The sequence below is a fragment of the Eulemur rufifrons genome, chromosome 19 (genome assembly GCF_041146395.1).
Source record: "Eulemur rufifrons isolate Redbay chromosome 19, OSU_ERuf_1, whole genome shotgun sequence".
Lineage (NCBI taxonomy): Eukaryota > Metazoa > Chordata > Mammalia > Primates > Lemuridae > Eulemur > Eulemur rufifrons.
The window spans coordinates 107,634,509-107,644,962 of NC_091001.1; the positions used below are offsets into that span (position 1 = coordinate 107,634,509).

The 10,454-nt window shown below is 52.8% G+C and overlaps 1 protein-coding gene across 2 annotated transcripts in view; it reads right to left on the reverse strand.

Moving 5' to 3' along the window:
- Nucleotides 1-3,644, reverse strand: part of LPIN1 (lipin 1) — a 70,698-nt gene extending 67,054 nt beyond the window's left edge. For both annotated transcript variants that reach the window (XM_069495151.1, XM_069495150.1), the window contains exon 1: nucleotides 3,599-3,644. The gene's annotated coding sequence lies outside the window, so the exon portion shown is untranslated. The remainder of the gene's footprint in view (nucleotides 1-3,598) is intronic.
- Nucleotides 3,645-10,454: the final 6,810 nt, after the last annotated feature.

Sequence of the window (10,454 nt, forward strand, 5' to 3'; positions counted from 1 at the left end):
GTGATACGTTTTCATTTGCCCAAAATCTGAGCCACCCCAAGATTGGGTAGCATTCTCAGACGGAAGAGTCCACTGGCAGGACATTCTTTTGCCAAAACAGCTATCTGGGCGTGTGCCCTGTTGGGCTGTGGTGCCCTGTTACCCTACAGTCCTCGTTGCTCATCTCCTGTCTTTTGTAAACCAAAGACCTACAGCCCAGTGAGATCCTTGAATGCAAAGGAAGACTTCACCAAGGAGAGAGCGCTCATGTGTACGGGGAGACAGGAGGAAAAGGGCCAGCAAAGGATCCCAGGCAATAAGGCCCAGGGACACAAGCGCTGTCGGTGGCAAACAGGTGTGTGGTGTGTAGGTGTGTGTCGGGTCTGTGGTCAGCTTTGTGAACCGGTGCAAATTACCTCACACTCAAGAGCAAACAGGCAGCCCACACACAGCAAAGCATCTGTTCTAATGGCCTGTAGCTTCTTTTCTGGAAAGTCCCAACATTCAGCAATAGTCAAAAATTCTGAGTTGCTGCAAGAATCACAAAATGTGGTTGGTGGGCTGAGAGATCCATCAGGAAGTATAGCCACAACCACTGGTGTGTAAAAGCTGTTGGTGCCTCTCAGCTGGGAGTGGACATAGCACAACCTGCCCTGACACTCCCCTCAGCAAGCAGGACTGCATGTGGCCAGGCACCCTGCGGTGACTTTAAGTCTCTTGTGGGTCACAAGCCCCATTGTGAAAGACGCTGGCCTAGACCTGGCCCCAGAGCTTTCTGTGGGCAGAAATTCGACCCATTCCTCAAAATATTCCAGTCTGCACCATGCTCCAACCCTAGCCCCAGCTGCTGCTCAGGCCCTGTCTGTTGAATACAAGGTGGGGAAGCAGAGGGGGAAGCAGGAAAGAGGAAGAGGAAAGGAGGCCACAGGAAGGAGGAGCACATGCTCTAGACCCCAGCAACCCCAGGGCCAAGTGTGGCCTCCTGGGGGCAGAGACTCCCTACAAGGGCCCCGGTGCATCCTCTGATGAAGGAGCCGGGCACTGCTCCAGCCACAAAAGCAGGCGTGCGTGGGCCCCTCACTCTCCAGATCCAGCTTAGAAAGTGAACATTTCAGGCACAGCCAACCAGTAGGCACTGGGGCCCTTTTATAAACTAAGAACCTGTGAAATCATTGAAGGGCCTGTTTGGGATTTGTCTGACTTCTGTTTTTCCTACAACCCCATTCTGATTTTAAGTGAGTGGGCTTACTCTATAATCCACTGGACCAGGGTTCAATCAGTGTAAACATCCTGACTTCGCCCTTCCGGGGAACAGCTCCAACACTGGCAGCAGGCGGTTCCAGGGTCTTCCTGTCAGTACCTCTCAACACCTCCAAGTTCCCACGCCCGGATCACCACTGAGGAAGTCCAAGTGCAAACAGGGCAAACCACCATCCTCAGTGTCCTGGCTGGATCACCACTTCTGGGTGTCTCTCAAAATGCTTCAAAAGCGGCCGCCATTGGCGCAAACCCACCCCACAGGCCTTCCTGAACAAGTCACCTGTACCCCTCAACCATCCCCATCTGCATGCTTGCCGGATCAGTTCATCTCACTTAGATACCCTTTAGACCTCAAACCCTGAAGGTACAGGAAGGGCCACTCACAGTCGGAGAGGAGTGGCAGGAAGGGTAATGGGGTGCCCACAGTGATGACTTCTGGACCAGAAGCCAGTGTCAGGCAGGACTGTCCCAACCCAGCACGCAGCCTCCCCTCCCTGGCACTCTGTGGTTCTCCCTTAAAATAATAACCATCATGATCATTCATTGACCCCACATGATGTTCCAGGTGCTCTTGTATATCTCAGTTAATTTTTACAGCAATCCTGTGAAGGGGTATAATTATCTCCTCATTTTGTAGATGAGGAAAGTGAAAATTAGTTGCAGACTTTGGCCCAAGTTATACAGCGGCAAGGGGTCAGCGTAACCACAGAGCCCAAGTGCTCTGCGCTGGCCTCAGCGTCTCTCAGGCCATGGTGGCATCGGGACATTCCGAAGTCTCTTTCCACCTCATTGCCCTCCCCTTCCCTCTGGCCAGGCCAGGCTGTCCATCCCCACCCTATCCAGGGCAGACTCCTCCTCGGCCACTTCCAAGGTCTCCCCCAAACCAGGAATCCCCTCCGTCTCTCACCTGAACCCCCAGGTGCTCCCCTATGCAATAGGACTGGGCAGGTTCATTCACCCCTTACAGCCCTGCTCTTTTCTAAAGTGACCAGACTGCTGACAACCGAGGGTGAAAGAACCTGCACAGAGCCCCACAGCGGCTCTGGCAGCACCGGATGAGAGCCCAGCCTCCCCACCCCTGAGTCCAGGCCCGGCTCCCTAAAACCACGTGGTCCCACATACAAACAGGGATAAAAGTCTAAAACACACACCCATACACAAAAACGTGTGATGAAACAAATGTCAGCAAACGTGAAGGACCATCAGAAAACAGAACCACAAATCAAACTCATCTCTCTCAACATTTCTAGGGGGGGAGTACTCCTGTGTGGATGTACCTATTTCTCGATTACATACATTCTTCAACTGCTTACTTACATTCCTCAAACCCAAATTATGGCCCAAAGCATGCACAGTTAAATTCACAATCACCACCGCTATACCACGGAACCACCCTCCCCATTAAAAAATTATTAAAAGCTCATCTTTCCCAAAACACTTTTATTAATACTGTCATGTGGGAAACTACTGAATTTGAAAACCTCTCCAAATTAACTGCCTGCCAGTAGTTTTAGTTCAAGTTTCCTGCTTGCTGGTCAAAAACAGGGTTGACATCTGCTTTCTCCAGGAACTACTGACCACACAAATTACCAGTTACCTATTCTAGCTCCATGGCACTTAAAGTTACTTCCAAAACATGACTTTTCAACCTGTGTTTTCCCGGCCTTCCCCATAGTAAAATTACCTTTGCAAGAGCAGCTGGTGGAACTGACTAGGCCTAGCACCCACTGGGCTGCAGGAGAGGTGCAGAGGCCCGGCCGAGATGGTTTGTAATGTGAGAACAGGATTCCAACCTGGGCTTGGCCTGCCCTGACGCCCAGCAGCTGTGTGACCTTGGGCAGGTGGCTCGACCTCCCTGAGCTTAGGTTTCCTCAACTGCGAAGCTAGAATCCTAACCCTCCCCACCCCCGCCCCGGGGCAAATTTCCAGCCAAGTCCTAGGCGCACAGCAGAGGCTGACGGCCGCACAGCTAGAACCCACCCGCCTCTCCCGGTTGGGGCTCGTCCCCGACATCCTGGGGGCTCCGAGGCCTGACTCCCGGCCCCCCCCGGACCCCCGACGCAGCGCAAGGTCGGCCTGGCCCGGCCCACACCGAGCCTGCGGGCGCGCAACCATGGCCAGGCCCCGAGGGATGCTCGTGCGGGCCGCCCAGGCCCCGGCCCGTTTCTCCGCCTGCCTCCCCGAACCACCTCCCCGCAAAAGGCGGCGGGGCCGGAGTTCGGCCGTCGGTCTGCGGCCCCCGGCCAAGCCCGGCCTCGCCACGCGCCCCAGCGTCCTGCCCGCCCGTGGAGGCTGCGGCCCGCGCTCGGCGGCGACTCAGGCTCCGCGCGCCGGGTGCGGGCGGGCGGCGGCTACTCACCGTGCGGCGCCGCGCGTGGCCGCCTTTGTATGCAAACACCTAGCCGGCCGCCCGCGGGCCGTGTCGGGGCCTCCGGGGGCGGGGCGGGGCGGGGCGGGGACTCCGAGGGGGGCGGGACCGGGGCGGGGCGGGGACTCCGAGGGGGCGGGACCGCAGCGGGGCGGCGCGAGGGAGCGTCGCGAGGTGCGAGCGACCCGGCCGCTTTCAGGGCCCGCCCGCCGGGTGGACCAGCTCATCCCTAAGTACCTACCTTCGCTTTGCTGTGGGTGGGGACCCTCGGGCCATGCTTCTCATTTTCCTTCCCAGAGCCAAAGTCATATATGTCCTTCAACAAAACAGACCGACATATACCCATGCCTCGGAGCCAGGGGGGCCGCAGAACGCCGGGGAGGGCGGCTGGGCGGAGAGCCGGGTCCCCTGCGCCCTGCCCGTCGGCAGTGGGGCCTGAGCCCGCCCTTGGCTTCCTGACCCTGGTGCTTCGTTTCCTCAACCGTAAGTGGCAGCCGTGTTGACCACAGCTTCTCAAGGCGAGGCCGCCACTGTCCTTACTCGGACATCAGAGCTCACACTCCTGCTACCTCCAGGCCCTGTGCAGACGCGGGGAAAGGGGGCTCTGAGCAGGAGGGACAGCTTCCTCTCCCTCGGAGCCCAGGGGGGAGGCAAGGGACAAAGAAATACATCTGATGGCGCAGTGATTTAGATCAGAGGATGTCACATGTTAATTGAAACCCTAAAAGACGAGAAACACGCGAGTCATACAAAGATGGGGGGTAGAGCTTTGCGGAGAGCAGAAACAGCAAGTGCGAAGGTCCTGAGGCAGGCCGCTGCAGGCAGCTGGAGGGGTGCCACAGGCCAAATCTTTAGGGTCTCGTCGGCCAAGGCAAGGAGTTTAGAGATTATTCCAAGATTATGCCAACCTGAGAATTTTATGATCTAATTTACTTTTAAAAAAAAAAATCACTTCTTTGCTATATGGAAGATGGACTGTAGGAGTGGAAGCAAGCCAACAGGCCAGGCGAGACCAGAGGAAACCCAGGGAGATGATAAAGCAGGTACTCAGCGAGAAATGGAAAGACTTTGGGTAGATCTTGGAGGTATATGATCCCCACTGCACTCCAGCCTGGGCAACAGACAGCAATATTACCCCATCTCTAAAATAAAAGATTTTGGAGGTGAAACCCACAGTCTTGCTAACAAGTGGAGCAGGCGGAGGCGTGCGATGAGAGAAGGAATCAAAGGTGAGTGTCCACTTGGAGTGTGAACTGCTGAGGGCCACGATGCTCCTTACTGAGATGCGGCAGGTGAGAGAGTTGCAGGCTCCTTTGGGCCAGGCTGAGCTTGCAAAGCTTTGCGCGCGCCCCCCCCCCCCCCCCCCCCGAGGGTGTCAGGAAGGCAGGCTCAGTGGACTAGAGGCTGAGCTCCAGCAGCTTTGGCCAAGATGTTTGGGGACAGCTACTTGGAGAGTTTTGCCCAGGCGATGCGGATGCATCTGGTCCACTCTAGCTGGGCTTGGGACAACTCCCATCAAGGCAGCCTATCCCCAGGAGAGCTGGTGCCCCCTCCCGTACTGACATTGCCCAGGTGGGGGCTATACAAGGGGTGTCTTGGCATTTATAGGTGAGTTACTTCCACAGGGTTTGTTCGGAAACCAGAGTTGTGAGTGCATCCCTGCTAACTACAAATTACTGAGGTTGCAGGACCCAGAAGAAGTCTTCGCCCCTCCCCTGCCTACCTCCAGGGAGGGTCTGGCCTCAGCAGCAAATCTACCCCATGTGGACAGGCTTCCCAGGAAGCCAAGTCCTACTTCAAGCTCCTTAAGTTTAGTCTTTATTTAAAATAAGTCAAATTATTCAAATTTAGAGATGAGGGCTACAAATAAAGGAAAGTCCAGCTCAAAGCCCTCATTCTAAGCATGGTGAACCTGGGGGCTGGGCTTGGCTCTGATGAGCAGAGTCTGGCTAGATTCAGAGGAAGTCAGGTCCTGTGGCTGTCAGGCTTTGCCTGCCACCTTGGGGGTCGGGCAGATACACAGAATTTTTTTTCCCCAAAATTCAATAAGAAGAAAACACTCACTAGATCACATTTTACTCCCAGGAGGTAAAATGAATGGGATTCTTCAAAGCCCTGGTGCTTTTGATCTGGCGCTGTCTGGAGTCCCCCTGGGAGGGCTCTTGGCTGTGTTGTCAGCAACCAGGCTGTGACTGAGCCGGTGACTGAGCAGTGACTCAGCCAGGAGAGCTGAGGTGATCCCCTTAGCCAATCCCAGGGCCTCCTGTGTTCAGCCCAACTTGGAAGAGAAGGAACCCCAGGGATGAGTAAGCTTGCTCAGAGGGCTGGAGGAGGATGCCCCGAGCAAAGTAACGTATCAGCCTCCATTCTGGAGACTTTCGCAGTCTGGGGAACAGGGTGCAGATGCTCCCACTTTGGGGATGATAAAGGTCATCCTGTGAAACACTTGGCACCGTTTCCGAGTTGGAAGATTTTTCAATTCTAAAATCCCAGACGTTGAGGAGTGGCCATTCCCAGAGGGATCTGTTCACCGTGTAGCCCAGCTGTGGTTCAGAGGGAGAGCCAAACGGCACCTGCACCCAAGCTGTTCATCCGCCAATGACAAAGCCTCTGTCTTGCTGAGAACCATTCTCCTTAGGGCTAAACAATGAAAATTCCACTGTTGCTCTCAACTCCAGAAACTTTTCTCTGCATATGAAAGCCATGAGAATGCTATCAACCACCCTCTTCTAACTGAAACCTCCCTCCTTTCAGCTGGTGACAGAGAACTGTAGTATCCTGAAAATTCTGAGGTTTCCCAGATCAACCACCTGCACAATTACAGGGCTCGGCTGCCTGGCTCCGAACACCTGAGGCGAGGTGGGTAGGAGGAGTGAACGTCCCTCTTCTCGGGTCCTGCCCGGGTCCCTCTTCCGGGAGCCCCATGAACCACTGTAGGTAGGAGAACAATTGACTGATCCCCCCACAGCACTGAGGAGTGACATCGGTGGTTATCTCCGTAAGTGCCTTGGCAGAAAGGACCCCAAAGAAAGGACAATGGATTCTTGCCCTTTGCCCCTGGCACTAGTGCTGTGGCTTCCTGGAAGGGAGGGGCCCTAATGAGGTGACTTCATCATGGGCGCTCCGGTGTGTAGCTAGGGAGAAAGGTCACTCTCAGGAGAGAAAGTCTTTCCCTTCCCAGGTCACTCTGTGTTATGAACTTTGCATCTCTGTCATTAGAGCTACACACACCTAGAATCGTTATGTCCTCTTGGGGAACTGGCCCTCTTTATCCTCACTAATATCACCTGCTCTGAAATCTAGTTTGTCTGATGTTAATACAGCTACTCCAGCTTTCTTTTGATCAGTGTTAGTGTTGTGTATCTCTTTCCATTCTGTTTACTTTTAACCTGTCTTTGTGTTTAAAGCAGGTTTCCCGTTGACCACACATAGTGGGTATTCTTTGCTTATCCAATCTGACAATTCCTGAGTTCTAATCGAAGGGTGTGATGGTTAATTTTAGGTGTGTACTTGACTACGTTAAGGGATACTCAGACAGCTGTTAAAGCTTTATTTCTGGGTATGTCTGTGAGAGTGTTTCTGGAAGAGACTGGAATTTGGGTCAGTGGACTGCATGAGTGAGGAAGACCCACTCTCACCCAATGTATCCAGTCAGTTGAGGGCCCAGGTAGAGGAAAGGCAAATTCACTCTGTCTCCTGGAGCTTGGACACCCTTTCTTGTCCTGCGCTTGGACATCAGAACTCCAAGTTCTCTGGCCTTTGGACTCCAGGACTTGCACCAGCACCCTCTGGGTTCTCGAGATTTTGGACTTGTGCTGAGCTACACCATTGGCTCCCCTGCCTCTCCAGCCTGCAGACAGGATTGTGGGGCTTCTCGGCCTCCACAATCACGTGAGCCAATTCCCACAATAAATGCCTCCCCTGTAGCTATATCTATTCTATTGGTTCTGTTTCTCTCAGAACCCTGAGTAATACAAAGGGTTTACATTTAATATCATTAGCAGTATGATTATATAAATAATAGCTGTTTAGCATCCTTGTCTACTAATATATCATGAATCTCATTTGTGGGTCTGTCCATATTGATTGATTTTTCTCCACTTTATGGGTAATATTTTCCTACTCTTTTGCATGCCCGGGATTTTTGTTTGGACACTAGATATTGTAAATTCTGTAGCGTTGGTGGCTAGATTTTGTTATATTCCTTTAAATATTGTTGTGCTTTGTTCTGAGATGCAGTTAAGCTACTTAAGATTAGTTTGATTCTTCTGAGGCTTAGTGATACACATTGTTCAACATCCAGAACAGCCTTTTCCTGGGCCTGATTCGTGGCTTCTGCTGAGGTATTTCTCCTCTGAGTACTCTCCTCCATGCCCTGAGTTTTAAGGGGTTTTCTCAGCCTGGCTGGTGGAAACGTAGTTTCAGTTCCTATTGCTGCATAAAGGTCTACCTCAAAAATTAGCAGCTTACAACATTTATTACTCCACAACTTCTTACATCGGGAATCGGTTTCTTGTATCCAGAGCAGCCCAGCTGGGTCGTGCTGACCAGGCTGGCTCAGGAGGTTGCAGACACTGCAATGGCCAGAGCCCATCATCTGACTTGCCACAGTGACCTCTGAGTGGGGCTGATTGAGCGGCGTAGCTTCTGGCTTCCCGGGAGGGACTGACACAAGAGCCGGCAAGGTGGAAGCCACCAGGCCTTTCACAACCCAGCCTCTGAAGTCACACACCGTCAGCTCGACTCCTACCACACTCTAGCCTTTAAGAGCAAGTCGGTGAGGCCAGCCCGCATTCAAGAGAAGTGGGATTTGATGCTTCTTCTTTTTGAAAGGAGGAATATCAAAGAATTCATGGACATATTTTAAAGCTGCCACAAAACAAAACATTCCCCGGCCTGTGTGGTGTCCGGAGACTGTTCTGCCTGCGAGCCCCTTTCGTGCGGGTTTGCTCACATGCGTGTGCAAAGCGGTACCCACCAAAGACGCAAGGGGACCCCCTGCAGATCTCTGGCCCTCTCTCTGTGGCTCCTTCCTCTCCAGAACTCTGTCCTGCAAACTCTAGCCCCCTCGGCCTCCCTGAACCCCAAACTCTGTCTCCCGATTCAGCGAGCCCTCGTGGCTCTGTGTGGGCTCCCCTCCCTGCCCTGCCCAACGGAGACACCTGTCCCCTCTCGTTTGCTTCCCTTCTCCCAGGAATCAGTGTCCTGCTCTGCCTGTTGTCCAGTGTCCACCAACTGTTGTTTCAGAAATTTACCCGGTTTTCTGTCCACTTAAGACAGGAGAGTAAATCTGGTTCCTGTTATTCCATCAGGGCCAGAAGTGGGGACCCCAGCAGCTGTGCCGACTCCCCGGAAATGAGGCAGCAGCCATGCATGGAGGGGGGGCCTCATACTTTTGCTTCTACTCAAACATTACCTTGTTTCCTCTTCCTGGTCTGCCCCACTGTAAGCCAGCCTCACTGTCACCTTGGAAGTTATGTCCTTTGCTCTGCACTTCAGACCAGTCTGTATGTGTTTAACTTTACAGTCTACATCCTTCTTCCCAGTTTTTGCCTCAGCCTTATTGTGAACAGCTATATCCTCTGCCAGCCCCAGGGATGGTATTCAGAGCGTCTGGTGTGGCAGAGCATGTGCCAATCAGAGCAGACACCGGCCACAGCAGACCAGGGTCCTGCTGGATTATGGAGAAGGTTGCAAAGGGAAGGAGTAAATCTTGGTTGCAAGGAGGTGAGATGGCAGAAGTGAGACTGCTTAAGGAACTTGGGACAGTAACTGCAGCTGGTATTTCTAAATGTCTTATATTTTCATCATTGCCAAGGCCATATTGGTGTATGCTAGATGAATCTACCCAAAAGAAAACATCTTTGAGATTGCTTTTTAGCTTCAACTTAGAAACGCATCTGCTATGGAGTGAATGTTTATGTTCCCCCCAAATTCATATGTTGAAGTTCTAATCCGCAGTGTGGTGGTATTTTGAAGAGGGGCCTTTGGGAGGCGATTAGGTTTTGGTAAGGCCATGAGGGTGGGGCCCCACGATGGGATGAATGCTCTTACAGGAAGAAGAGGCGACCAGAGCTCTCTTGCTCTCCACCACATGAGGACACAGTGAGAACGCAGCTACCCGCAAGCTAAGAAGGGGGCCTTCACCGAAACCCAACCGTGCTGGCACCCTGATCTCAGACTTCCAGCCTCCAAGACTACGAAAAATAAATTTCCATTATTTAAGCCACCCAGTCTATGATGTTTGTTACAGCAGCCTAAACCAACTAACGCCGCATCCTAAGAAGACCTGAAGAAGCCTTCTGGATGCCTAACGGGCGCCTAGGTGGTGTCAAATCCACAAAATCAACCTGCACCGAAGGCACCACTGACGCTCGGGTCTTTCCCAGGCCGCCCCAGTGCAGAGCTCACCAATAAGCCACCGAAACCTGAACCACAAAGCCGAGGCCTCAGTCTGCTGAGTGAGTCAGCCTCCGGCCTCAGCGAGGAAGCTGACTTTTGAATAAATCAGGTTTCTGCACAGAAGACACTAAGTAACCTGTTACAGTGCTAGGACGTCAGAGCCAGCCCAGGGGGTAATAGCTCAGCTACTAGATGTTTCAGCAGATAGACCTTTGCACCCAGTCAAGATAAAACCTGCCATCCTAAGTAACATACTTATTTGTCAGCTCTATAGAATCAATTAGGAAAGAGGAAAGGCTCTGGATTTGCCAACAAGTCATAACATCTTCTAAGGGAAGAATTTAAATGCTGTTTGCCTGTAGCCATTCACTTTGGCCACTGCTTGTTGCCTGGAGCCTAATACAGCCTCTCTATTGTTGGCCTAGAACCTGGGGTTGCTGAGGGG